The sequence below is a fragment of the Lygodium microphyllum genome, chromosome 26 (genome assembly GCF_053477565.2).
Source record: "Lygodium microphyllum isolate KBCC chromosome 26, Lygodium_microphyllum_v1.1.10, whole genome shotgun sequence".
Classification (NCBI taxonomy): domain Eukaryota; kingdom Viridiplantae; phylum Streptophyta; class Polypodiopsida; order Schizaeales; family Lygodiaceae; genus Lygodium; species Lygodium microphyllum.
The window spans coordinates 58,538,043-58,552,259 of record NC_141160.1 but is presented as its reverse complement, the minus strand read 5'-3'; the positions used below and the strand labels follow the sequence as shown (position 1 = coordinate 58,552,259).

Sequence of the window (14,217 nt, the reverse complement as noted above, 5' to 3'; positions counted from 1 at the left end):
ACGCACGGCCATGTCATCCACTAACTTCTTCATTCCACCTTTCCCAAAGTTGGTAGCAAGCGGAGCTCCAGTTTCAATCAACCAAATCTTACCATCTTGTCCCCAAAATACCAAATTCTTCCTCCTTGCATCCTGAAAAGATTCACAATCCCTGCAATGCTGATGGTCCGTACTATCGCACCAAATACATCTCCGATCTCTCCTAGGTGCACTAGGAGCACTCCTAGGTGCAGTAGGAGCACTAGAAGAAATAGTAGGCACAGTCGAAGCAAACTGCTCTTTCAATTTTCCCACCAACTCCGCTTTAACTGACTCTAGTGTCAAATCCATTATGCCTTTGATTATGTCATCAAGAGAGGTAGGCACCGATGGAGTAGATGGTTTTGGAGCAAAAGGTGTAGGCATCGGTCGTGGAACAAGAGGTATAGGAGGAGTAGAAACAGTAGGCACTGGCATAGGCCAAGAAACTGGCTAAGGAGGAGAAGAAATTACAGGAATAGAAGCAGGCATAGGAGCAAAAGATGGTGTCAGTGTCATAGAACCATTATGTAGGCGGGTCTTCCATATCCTCCTCTTGGTCAAAGTCGAGACTGCATCCTGGGCATCCTGCCAATCCGTTTTAAGTCCCATAGGCTTCGTGTGATCCTCAAGAAGCTCTCCCAATTCTTCCTGAAGAGCAGGATCTGCAGCTTGCAAGAAAAGCTCAACTTTTTCAACATCCAATGCTCTTTGTTCAATGGCATCAAGCTGACTATACCTCTCTTCAAATTCTCGAATCAACTCTGAAGCAGCTAAACCTTTGTTTGGCATGTGGACCCACTCTCGGAATGACCGCCGTGTAGCCATACCAAAGTCCTCAAGGAAATACTCTTCTTTCAGGGCCTTCTTAAAATCTTGCCAATGTGAATTTTGAATAAAAAGATCAGCCACTTTTGCCCTCAAGGCGGGTGTGACAAGACGAAGGAAGTACTTACTCATAAGTCCAGCTGGAACTCCAAAAAACCCCATCTTGATCTCATATGTCTTCAAATATGCTGAAACATTACGGCCATCAAATAGCTTCTTCTCATTCTCAACTGCTTCAATCACCTTAGTCGCGCTGTTTGCATTCTCCTACTCCGAATATAGTTGCCTTTGTTGAGACAACTCTTGTTGATGCAATTGCTACTGTTGCTGCATATACAATTGTGTCTGCTGATTTTGAAGCTGCATATACATGGACATATTCTGCAAAATCTGCTTTAGATCATCTATTGAAGTACTTGACGTAGCAGTCATTGAAGGAGCTGAAGTAGAGGACGCAGCTGGAATTGTAGAAGAGGCTGAAATAGATGCTGAAGTATCTCCCATCCTGAAATTTCTGCGACGCTTTCACGTCGGGTTCACCAAAGATGTCGAAGGGTTTTCGAAAGCAAAGTCGCGACCACAGAGGACCTTGAATAATTTCAAGATAGAAGATCTAGCATGTGAATAAGCAAGACGAGAAAATGATGCCAAATAGTATTTATATTACTGCCATGAAGTTTGCAAAATACAAGATGACTTCAAATCTGATCAGTCCACTGATTTTAGGCCTCTTAATTTATTTCAGCTGCATTTGTAGATCCTTGACCTCAAACACTATGTGCAGAAATTTAGAATTCAAATATACAACACTATCGTGATCTTCTTGGATTCAGATGTCGATAATGTGTGGGAAACTGCCATCAGTGAGTTTACAATCAGGAGGCATGAACTGTAATATAGTCTCTTTACTAATATCTCAAACTGTGGTCCATCCTGTATGGAAACTGTATCTATCCACCAAGAGCTCTTCAACTTGTTTCACAGTTTTTCCCCTCCATTGCTGCAAGAAAGAGCTAAGGTTTCCACAGAGATCTGAAAACTCTGTTTTTGCCTCTTTCAGCACACTAATGCTACTGAATTATAGATTAATGTCATTTAGATGCACTCGTAAGAAGTTGCTTAATGCAGTAATCTCTGAAAACAGTCTGCACCCAAAGGAATTGCCTCCTTTTTGACAAGAGAATCTCGTGCGCTCAACTATCTCATCACATTACATGTCAGTTATCAACCGATGTGCGATGAAAATTGCTATCTCATTCTGTGTAAGCGATTTGAAAGTTGAGAGAATTTCTGCCTCAGTAGTGCTGTCTAATGCACTAGCTGCCTCATCACAGAACATTAATGGAGAGCCTTTCAGAAAAGCTCTTGCTAGTGCCACACGCTGCTTTTCTCCACCACTCAACTTCAAATCCCGCTCTCCTACTTGTGTTTGATACCCCTTGAGGAAAACTCATAATAATGTTGTGTATTGATGCAAGCCTTGCGGCATCATAAAACTTCTTCTTTTCTAGCTGACAGACGCTCATTCACTTTCAACCGTTTGCTTATTCTGTTCAACGTATCCCTGTAGCATCGCATTCCACAACATAATATTTTGATTTAGTGGGCTCTCCAACTCCTCGATTCCACCACCATCGAAATCCAAATTCAAATCATCAAGACGCTGCCAGTCAAAGTCGCCTGTCGCTACAGAGTTACATGTTAAGATGAAGGGCAGGCTGCTGAGAAGTATTCATACCAGTCGGCGGCTGCTAATCAACCTCAATCCTATCTGACGGAAGTGTTTGGTCTTCCGCAACTAGAGAAGCATCTTCGTTTAGATCAGTAGGGAAGAGCGGGTGCCTGCGTGACGAGGATGAAGTGCATAATGACGAGATAATCACTAGTGTGCCGTTCCGGTCCGTTGCTGTCCTATGCCTTCTTTCCACATTTGACAATCATGGGTGCAGCTCATCCTGTCCGCACTCCCCCTAAAAAAAATACTTTTTCCATGACAAAGAGAGAGCTTGCCTCAAATCCTCCAACGATGCTTGTCGTAGTTCCAACAATCTGGCTTAAGCTCTGGAAGGCTGAAGTGCCCCTCTTGGTGTGACCAAGGAAACAAATTCAGATGAACCATCATTCACTTCCTCTGCACACTTAATTCCCTGCTCTCGTAAAAGCTCCTCCTTTTTCTGCCTGTTTTTCCTCTTGCTTTTTCTCCCCTTCCGACTAGTAAAGCAGCCCCAAATTGGCTTTTTCTGAAAATAGCCGACTAATTAGTGATATTTCGCAGATACTCGGCCGCCCCATTCTCTTTTGAAGCACCACTACAAGAAATATCTTTGACTGTATTTCCATGGGGTTTGATTGTGTCACGTAAGTAAAAGAGAATGTAGGCCTTCTGTTCAAGGACAGTCTTCTCACACGCTTGGAAGACCCGGCTATCATCCAGAACATGCCACAAGCTCCTGGCTGTTCGAACAAAACAGTAATAGTGTCTAGAGTGAGTTGACCAGCCAGCATGCACCAAGATAGCATACAAAGAATACTTACCCTTTTCCTCACCCCCATTCACAAAAGGCTTGATATCCAGAGTAGTACCGAACTGAATCTTCTTGTCTATCTTTCCCCCCATAACCTCCCAAGCTGCCAAAGCGCTTGAGTTGTATGGTCAGAACATGAGGTGGTTTGTCAACTGTGAACCGCTTCAAAGCTCGGACTTTTGTGTTGCATTTTCCACATTGATACTTGTTGTCTCCATCCAAAATCTCAACAGCTGTGAAATGTGCTAAAGCTTTCTGTAAAGAATCTTCTCTGGCAACCTAAAGACTTAAGTCCAAGAAGGGATCATAAGTATTTGAACAATGTGAGCACTTAGCACACTTCACCTGGCTTCTAAGACGTCCACCAAACATTTTTTGGATGAGGCTTTCCTGAAAAGTTTTAGAACCACCACCAAGGTTCTTGATAGGGCAGCATTTGCGCAATGCCTCAATCAAATACCTCATATATTCATGAGCATCCTCTTGACACCACATTCGAAATGACTGTGAAACATTCGAAATGACTGTGAAATGCACCGCAGATTCTTGACAAGGTAAGTTGGAGAGAAGCTGCTCCCTGAAGCTGCCAGTGCCTTCTTTACATGAATTTCTAATGCACACATAGCACAAAATCCTGATGTACTTTTATGTAGACCACCCTCAAGATATGCCGCAAGAGGTGCTGTATATGTTAAGCATTGCAGCACAGAGTTGAGAAAGCATGTATTCCCCAAATTTGTCAGACCTGCCCCGATTTTCGGCACACCAGATTTTGCATACATGTCAACCAGAGCATTATTGATTAATTCCTCTTGCTCCAAACCCTCTTCCACGTAGAACAAAAGTATAAACACAACAACTAAATATGTACAAAGTATCAAATCCCACACAACTCTTTTGGGTGGATTTCACACCTCGAATGCGCAGCAATACGACACCGCGATACCAGACAGAAAAATTTGGGCCCCTTTAAGATTTTAAATAAGCTTATCTAGCTTACTTAAGCTTTGACTTAAGCTTTTAAGCTTTTGGTTATGGAGGAAAGCTTACTGTTCACTGTTACAAAATGACTTGTTGAAGGAGATGTTGACGTGGTCCTCCGGCTCCTCAAGCCAGTCCTTCACGATCAGAGGCTGCAGACAGAGGTTCTTGACCGCCAGGAATCTAGCCGTATCAACCGTTCGCGATAAAACTCACTGTAGAGCTTGATCGTTCCAGGAGTTCCGCCTTTGCGCAAGATGGGTAGCGATTGGAAACTCTCGATCTCAGCTTTGCTCTGATACCACTGGTGCACAGATCAGATGCCGTAAGCGCGCGTAGTGAGCGGTAGAAGGTCCCCAAGAATAAAAGAAAACTACTTTTTGCACACAAATCAATGTAGAAGACTTGCACGACATGAACAAGAGACCAATTGGGTGCAATCTCCCCCCATGCCTTGTGTGAGCACTCCACAAAGCATGTATTTTTATATATTAATCATCTTCAAGCTCAAATAATAGCCCAAATTACAAAATAGCACACTTTTGCCTTTTGAGTTTGCTTTAGTGCCAAGTAGAAATAAAGCTAATGGGCGGGCACCCAAGAAGTCAGGCATACCCAATACAATGTCCAAATACAAATATCTAAATTGTGCACCCATGTGCATATAAAAATAATAAATAAATATCTAATGCCTTAATAAATAGGCGCGACAAAATATAGGCGCCATGCCTAAGGTATACGCCCATCAAAATATAGATGATAACTCGAATACATGCTATCTTCCAATGCTTTCCACCGCCACTGCTCTACTATCTCTACACATCAACTGAAGCATTCACAATCGTTAGTAAAATAATACAATTAAATCGACAAAAGTGAATACCTAGCAGTCTTCAGCTACATAAATAAATCAATTGGTTAGAAATCAATTCTAACCTTAATTTATCACATGTGTGCACTCTAAACTCATAAACGTTTATTAATTTAATATGTATTTTGCGGAATCACTCGCTATGGAATCACCCATGTACACACTAAATTAACGAAACGCTCAAAAAGGATAGGCGTCCCTATCAACTTCTCACACAAACAATGCACTTTGTGTATGAGCCCCGATAATAAAAGTTTAAGGAATCCACCGTAAAACCTCACGGAATCCACCGTGGCATGGAATCCATTGTGTAATATGCCTCCTGGCATCACTATCAGTGGCTTTGCAATTGTAGAAGGATCAAGATAACCCTTACTGAAAGTAGTCACTATGCGCACATTGCCTATAGCAAAGATGGATGCGATCTAAGTTATAGTCCACATTGCAGTTCATCTGCTTTTTAAAAGTGCGACCTAGTATTGACTTATTACCGGCCCCTTAGTGTTTGGCAACACATAAAAGAAGACTGGTATACTTTTAGACTCGATAGAGACAGCCACTTTGCATTTTCCTAAGAGTGAGTAAGTGTTGCCTCCAAATGGGTTGAGTTTAGCGTTTCTGGGTTGTAATTTAGGTTGACCAATGCGTGTCCAATGGTCATGCCTCAAGATATTATAGTCGGCACCTTTGTCGATCAAGGCATCAAAAGAATACGTCCGTTCTACAGTGACCGTGATTCTTAGGTAGAGGGTGCCACTGCTTCTTCATCTTGATCTGTTAGTTCGGTAATAGTGGCCACACAGACGTTGACAGGGGTTTTAAGCATAGGTGGCTCATGCAACGGATGGGAAGGAGGATAGTATTTTTTCATGCGACTGCCATTGAAAAAGCCTATTCCTTCACCTTCGAGCATCTCCAATTCAACATTGCATGTTCTACTAATTGTACGTACTCGGAAAGGTCCTGGTCCTCAAAATTTCATTTTCTGTTTGTGACCCTTCACAGAGTATAGTAGAACGAGATCCCCCTGATCAAAGTTGCACCGTTTGACATGCTTGTCAAAGCACATCTTTCTTCATTCCTTCTCACAAATTAGAGCGTGGGTGGCTAAAAGTCGAGTCTTCGTGAGACACTCTAACTCCCCTAAGCGGTTGGTCCAAGCCTCTCTTCCCTCCCAACGCTCCTAGGCTGCTATCCTTAAGCTAGGGACAAAGAACTCTAAGGTTAGAATGGCCTCCGTTCCATAAGTCAGCCTAAAGGGTGTCTATCCTACAACCGTCTTATAAGCTGTACGATAGGCCGATAAGGCCGCCATTAATTTTTTATCCCAGTCACTTCGTGATGTGGATACCACCTTCGTAAGCACGTTGACTAGGATTTTATTCGTGGATTCTGCTTGGCAATTTTCTTGAGGGTAGTAGGGCAAGGACCTTCTATGAATGATTAGGAAGGTCGAGAGAGCAGGTGGGATATCACTTCATTAATGAAGTGCATGTCCTGATCACTTACTAGTTCAATTGGACAACCAAAACGTGAAATGACCTGCTCCCACAAGAACTTTGTAGTGGTTCCAGTGTCGTTCTTCCTAGTGGCTCTTGCCTCTGCCCACTTCTCCAGGTAATCAATTGCCACAATGATGTAGCAAGCCTGCGAGTACTGTGCCGCAGGATTGATAGGTCCAATGAAGTCAATGACCCATTTTTCAAAGGGTTGTCGAGCTATTACGGGGGTCAACTCCATCTTATCCTTGTGCACAGGCACCTTAGTCCTCTGGCACTCATCGCATTGTTTTACAAATTTAGCAACATCATGGAATAGGGTGGGCCACCATAGTTGAGAATGTAGCACCTTATGGGCTGTTGTATCCCTACTAAAGTGTCATCCAGCTATTCCACCATGCGGTTCTCTCAACACATCGTGCATCTTGTGCTCACACACACATCTACACAACAAACTGTCTTGTCCTAGCCTATAGAGTTGGTCGGTGATTAGTTGGTATGGCTGGATCTTTAAGATAAGTCTCCTTAGCCTGGCTTTCTCAATAGGTCTCTCAGGTAGACCATTCTCTAGCACTTGAACTACATCATCGGCCCAATATGGTGTCAGATCGGCTCTAAACAAGTCTCTTTTGCTAGACAGGCCAAAGAGATGAGCGTCCGGTATGTCGTTAGGTATGCCTTGTCCAGCAGCTTCTCCTGTGGGTATGTGGGACATGTGATCAGCCATGTATTGTTGCTTTCCCTTACGTACAACCACAGAGAAATCAAATTTCAACAAGAGAAGTAACCATCTAGCTATGCAACATGTAGCGCACGACTTATTCACAAGATAAAGCAAGGCTTGATGGTCAACAAAAAAGACGAAGGGGGTGGCCTACAAATAATGCCTAAATTTCTTTACAATAAACACCATGGCTAACCCTTCCCTTTCTGTAGTGGAATAGTTCATCTCCATTTCAGTGAGCTACCTGCTGGTAAAACTCACAGGGTAATCTAGGTTATGCTCATCAAGCTGGCATAGAACAGCTCCAATAGCAAACTTAGAGGCATCTATGTGTACATGAAATGTTATGCTCCAGTTTGGGGCTCGTAAGATTGGTGCAGTGGTGAGAGCCTTTTTCAACTCTTCATATGCACACTGGCATTCCTCAGTCCACTCAAATACGATTAGCAACTTGTACAATGGTCTAGAAATCAATTTGTGATTTAATACAAAGAGTCGATAGTATCCCATATAGCCTAAGAAACACTGAATGCCCTTGTAGTTAATGGGTGGTGCTAGGTCAACAATGACTCTGACTTTTGAGAAGTCAATGGCAATGCCATTCCTTGACACTACATGCCCTAGGATACATCTGTGCTTCACCCAGAACTAGCACTTAAAGGGGTTCAATGAGAGGTTGTATAACTGACACCATTCAAAGACAGCTCTCAACTTTTCTAAGTGTTCGGCCCAACTAGACTGTACGCATAAGTCGTCTACAAACACCTCTAGCTCATGTTTAAGCATATCCTTGAAGATTGTGCACATTAATCGTTGAAAGGTTGCAGGTGCATTCATTAGCCCAAAGGGCATAACGATTTAGTCGAATACACCCCACTCCGTGGTGAAGGCAGTCTTGTGCCTGTCGTCAGGGTGCACTTGCACTTGATTATAGCCAGAGAAGCCATCCAGAAAGCTATAGGCTTCTTTGCCTGCTACCCTCTCCAGTATTTGCTTGATATACGATAAGGGGTAGTTGTCCCTCTTCGTAGCGGCATTAACTTTCTTGTAATTCATGCATGCTCAAATTTTACCATTCTTTTTCATAACGATCACTATAGGTGATACCTAATATGTGTGCTCAATCTCATATATAAATCCCGCCTTCATGAGCTTATCGATTTCCTCCTTCACTACATAGGTGTGTTTGGGATTCGTAGGGTAAAGTTGCTGCTTTGTTGGCACCACATCTGGAACCATTGGGATATTATGGGTCACAACCCTAGGATCAACTCCTTTAAGTTCCTCCAAGGACCAAGCAAACACGTTGACATACTCTCGTAGGAGAGCAACAAGTTTAGCCTCCTCATTCTTGGTCAAGTCATCAGCAATGAATATAGGTCAAGGCTTCTCACCTTCTCCTACCAAGTTGACTTCCTTGACCTTGGAGGGTCCCTCAATTGGCTCACTGGTTTGCCCTTGTCTCTTTGCTCCTAGCAGAATCACCACTCTATCACCCTTCTTAAACTTTGTGAAGCATTTGGGGAGATCCTGCGGCTTCTTTTGCCTCTCTGCTTCTGAGTCCTTAGTTTGCTTCATGGCCTCCTCCTTTAGCCATTTCCACCTTAGGTGAACTGGCAAGTCCCCTTTGGTGCATCTGACCTTAGAGGATTGGGGTATTTTGGGATCACTCTCCGTACTGACTTCTGACTTCGAGTTAAACTCACATCCCTCACTTGAGGAAGGAGTTTCACCAGGTGGTCATAATTCAGTAGGTGTATCCGTCTTGAGCACTAGAACTACCAATGCTTGAGGCACTCTTGCATGCTCATAATCCATGGTTCCTATGTGCTCCAACCAGGATCTATCACACTCCATCCGCATGACTCCTCTTTCATTCCAGCCTGCCCTTTCCCTTCTAGGCCTAGACTCTACCTTGATCTGTTTGATCATTCTCTCTTTAGTGTCACATTCTATCATATCTAACTCTTCTTCACTCTCATCTCCAATAGAGCGGTAGTCCTTGCACTCCTCATCAGATTCTTGCCCCTTTGACTGCTCATCATCCTGTAGAACCACATCCCCCACATACCATGCCATATCCACCTCATTTGGAATTAACAAGTCTCCTCATAGATACATGTATGACATCAACATGGTATCTGGCATGACAGAATCTTCAAACACCATCCTTACTACCTCTGTTAGCAACTCAGCAGACCAAGCCCCACTCCATCCATCCTCTAGAAGAGGTAAATCCATCGTGGAAAGCTTCATGTAGAAGACCAACTTCTGTAAGTGGTAGTGGACAAAGAAAGAATGGTCTGGTGGAACATATTCCTGAAACTGCTCAAATGTAGACCATAACAAGTCCATTCTGGACTGCAATCTTTCCACTTTATCTTGGAATAGAGGACACAAAGTAGCTTGTCTCTGAAGAGCAGCCAAGTCCTGCTGTGAAAGAGAAGGAATCGAGGGAACATTAGGGCTTGGAGGAACAGAGCGTGACTTTGCCAGTTGATCTTGCAACTGCTTGATTTGGGAGGCTTGGGATGCCACTGTGTCATTAGCAGTCCGTAAAGCTGAAAGTTTGTCATCTAAGAGAACTTGAAACTCCTGCGCTTCTGTGGACATCCTCTCCTTTTCCTCTGAAAGGCGAATAACCTGGGATTGAGCCTCTAGTAACTGGATCTTCAAAGAAGAGATCTCATCGCTTTGGGTGGCAACCAATTGGGTTTGTTGTTCCATTTTCTTAAACAAATCTGCTAGGGTATCCTTAGCAGAAGCTAACTCGGATGTTGCCTGATGCAACTGGTCCTTAGACTGCATGAGCTCTTCACAAAAGGACACGTACAGCTGTTGAACACAGACTGTCATCACTGACAACTCAATGGAACTCTGAATATCTTTACAGAGGAAAGGAATTGCATCTCTTGAGACTAGACTGTTCAGTGAGGAAACTGATATGTCCAACGATCCTTCTCGATGTGCTCGGAACAGGTTATTACAAGTGAGATACCCAGGGAGATCACTGCCAGAGGTAGCAGGGATGGGTACGAAAGGAAGTACTGAAGGAGCTTTATCCGCTACCCGCTTCAAGCATTTGCGCTGAATGACCAGGGGAGGCGGAGAATCATCATCCTCTATGTCAATAGGTTCTGACTCATCTGAAGGTGGAGGAGGAGGAACTGGATCTAATGGAGGAGGTGGAGGCACACTCTTCTGTAAACCTGAATAGGTCAAGAAGGCAGACAAATATGATCCATATGTGACATTGGTAACATTACCCCTGGTGACTTTGACGAAATGTTGATCCAATTTAGTGAGGAGGTAAGTGCTCCAATCAATAGCAACTCCTTTCAACACCATCATGGAAGCTGTGAAAAGCTCTTTGGACAAATACTGGGATGGCGTTTTGGCAAGCATAAACCTGTCCTGGAGAAGCTGACAGACCATCTTCCAGACGGGATCAGTGATCATGGAAAAGGAAACTCCTGAAGAGTTGATCACCTTCTTTACATCCAGCATTTCCCTTGTCTGCTTTTGCAACAGCTTCAGAATCTCGTCATTAGAGAAAAGCTAACGAGTGGTAACAAAAGGTTCACCTTTGGAAGGTAGAGACAGAGCCTTCCCTAAGCCTTGAGGTGTCAAAGTCATAGAAATTCCCTGGACTAGTCCTGTCTTCTTGCTGTAAGAGGCCAGAAACTCATCACATAACGACGGATCCTCTAGAAGCAATGGAAAGGAAGTAGCCACAAAAGCAGCGAGTCTCGCCTTCGTGAGAGGCTCAAAAGTAAGTAGGGAAGAGTAATCCCTACTAACTAATGGGACATACTGAATAGGGGGAGGAGCGTGAGAAGGTGCCATTCAGATGGTTACACACACACCACAAACACAGACAATCAAGGAGAATGCCTGCAAAGCAACAGACAAAAAACCAAGGATAAGAGAATAACCAAAACAAGAAAACGGGACTCAACCAACTAACCCCAAGCAAACCACGGCCTAGAAAAAATTCGACATGACCTCTAGACATATGCGACCGAAAGCTTCATGCTATGCATCAGACAAACACCTAGAACCCCGTATCAGGCAATAAAAGAAAAAACTGCACACCGTACCCGTAACCGTAACAAAGACAAGAAACCAAAACAATACCACATCCGACACATATCAAGACTACATCGTTGATAAACCAGTGTTTGACTATGGAAATAACTCTAATGACTGCACATACCCATCCCACGAAACGGTTCGTTAAAAAGGGGAATTAAGTGCAGTGAGGGGGAATTAATTTAATGAAAGGTTTATTTTAAGAAATTATTAAGAAATGGGTGAATTTTTATTAAGTGATAAACCTTAGCAAGAAAACGGTGGTTCCTTATTATAAATTTAATTACCAATTATTAGGTGAAAACGGTGCTTTAATTCGAATCCCGGACTTCAATACCCAGACTGGGTCTCTAAATGCAAGTTCATTGATTACAAATTAAGGTGATGTGGAGCGCTTTTTTGCCAGCACGTGCTCTTGTGATGGCTAGTTCATTTTAATTAAAAATTAAAGTGCCTTTGTAGCGCACGTAGCGCGTGCTAAGTGAATGGCAGGTTTATTTTAATTTAAAAAAAATTGTGTTTAGCGCGAATGCGCGTGCCATGGTGGTAGTTAGGTTTCATTTATGTTAATTATGGGTTCCGTTTGTTTGTGGTGTTTGTTTTTCGTGGTTGGGTTTTGTATTTTTATATTAACCGTGGGTTTTGGGGGAGCTTTATTTTATAAAAAAAACAAATAAAAGGGAAATACCTGGTAGTGGGTGTATGGAAATGCAAAGAATGCGCTCTCCTCAATCCAAAAATATCTGGATTTTTTTTCTAGATGTTTAGTTCATGTTGGATGAAAAAGATGTTTTGTTATTTTATGGATTTGTGTTTTTTATTGTGAAGGAATTCAGGTGTGAAATAAAAGATTATGACAGCTTAGAAAAATATGCCAAAGATAAATAAAAATATTAAAGAAAATATTAGGAATTTTTTAGAAATTAATTTGGAATTTTTTAAGCATTTTGAATGAATTTGTATCATATTTTTGGGTATTTGGAAAGATTTTGGAAATTTAAAATGGGCAGAAATATTTTTTTCTGAAATTTACAGGTTTAAAAAAATATGGGCATGGGTTGCAGAAATAAGAGGAAAGTTTTCTAGATTTTTCTGGAATTTTTTTCAAAATTTAAAGTGTTTTTGAATTTGTTTTTTGGTTTTTCTTTTGTTTTTGTGCAATGGTTTTGTTTTTTGTTTTTTTTTAAATTTTAAAAGGGTTTGCGGGTGTGTGAATGAAAAATCTGGGAAAATACCCAGAAATAAGCTGCGTGGCAGCTGCATGTCAATAACCAACGATCAAGATCCCGCAGCCGCGTACAAACAACCGCACGATCAACTACAAGCTCCCACGCGCGCGTACACACTCGCACGCTTGTCGACGGATGGAAAAGGGTAGCTGCGTGTCAGCACAGGTTCGGGAAGGGATACGGCGGAGGTGGGTGTGTGCAAAGATGGGGGGAAAGAGGGCCTTGTATGGTTGGGGGTGTGCGTGGATATAGGATGGGAAGGGGGGCTAATGGGAAGTAAGGTAGGTAGTGGGTGTTGTGGGCAAGAACACGGATTAGTGTAGGAGGTGGGGTTGTGTGTGTGCTAGGGGAAGGGTATGGGGGTAGTGGGAAGGGGGTTTAGTGGAGGGGTTAATAGGTGTGGTGGGAAAAAGGGGGGATAGGGCGTATGTTGGGTGGGAATGGGGTTTAGGGGGGGGGGGGGGGTGGTTTTAGGAATGGGGGTTGGGGTATGATGGATAGGAAGGGGGGCTAGTGGGGGGGTTAGTGGGGGGTGGTGGGAAAGGGGTTTAGTGGAGGGGTTAATGGGGGGTGGTGGGAAAGGGGTGTAGTGGGGGGGTTAATGGGGGGTGGTGGGAAAGGGGTGTAGTGGGGGTGGTGGGAAAGGGGTTCCACGTGGCGGGCAGGAGTACCAGTGGCGGGCAAATGCGGGCGGCGAGGGCGAATGCGGGCGGGCCGCTGGCGACGAGGGGGCGGCCGCAGGCTGACGAGGCCACAGGACGGCCGTCGAGGGCGGACGAGGCCAGGCTGGGGCGACTGAAAGCCGGACGACGAGGGGGCGGCCGGAGGTTGACGAGGCCGCAGGACGGCAGTCGAGGGCGGACGAGGCCAGGCTGGGGCGACTGGAAGCTGGACGACGAGGGGGCGGCCGCAGGCTGATGAGGCCGCAGGCTAACGACAAGGGGCTGGAGAGAGACTGCGGGTGGGCTGGAGACGAGGGCTGGAGGGAGAGGAAGGAGGGGAAGGAGAGGGGAGGAAGGAGGAGAGAAGGAGAAGAAGAAAAGGAGGGGGGAAGGGAAATGGCGGGGAGGAAGAAGGAGGTAGGGAGGGGAGAAGGAAATGGCGACACGCAGGAGCAGGGGGAGAGGGAAAGAGGGGAGAGGAAGCAGTTAGGGTGGAAGGGTCGGGGAGAGAGGACATGGGGGGTGGAAAGGGATATGGGCGGGGGCCATAGGGGGGGTGCCTAGAGGGTGGAATAGGGTTAGAATTAGGTGCTAGGGGTAGTGGGTAGGGTTAGGATTAGGTGCTAGGGGTAGTGGGTAGGGTAGGGAGGGTGCCCAAGGGTGGGGTAGGGCTAGGATTAGGTGCTAGGAGTAGTGGGTAGGATAGGGAGGGTGCCCAAGGGTGGGGTAGGGTTAGGATTAGGTGCTAGGGGTAGTGGGTAGGGTAGGGAGGGTGCCCAAGGGTGGGG

At 44.4% G+C, this 14,217-nt stretch overlaps 1 pseudogene; it reads right to left on the bottom strand.

Moving 5' to 3' along the window:
* Positions 1-3,100: 3,100 nt before the first annotated feature.
* Positions 3,101-4,153, bottom strand: LOC148013311 (ubiquitin carboxyl-terminal hydrolase 23 pseudogene; annotated as a pseudogene).
* Between the last annotated feature and the right edge of the window lie 10,064 nt (positions 4,154-14,217).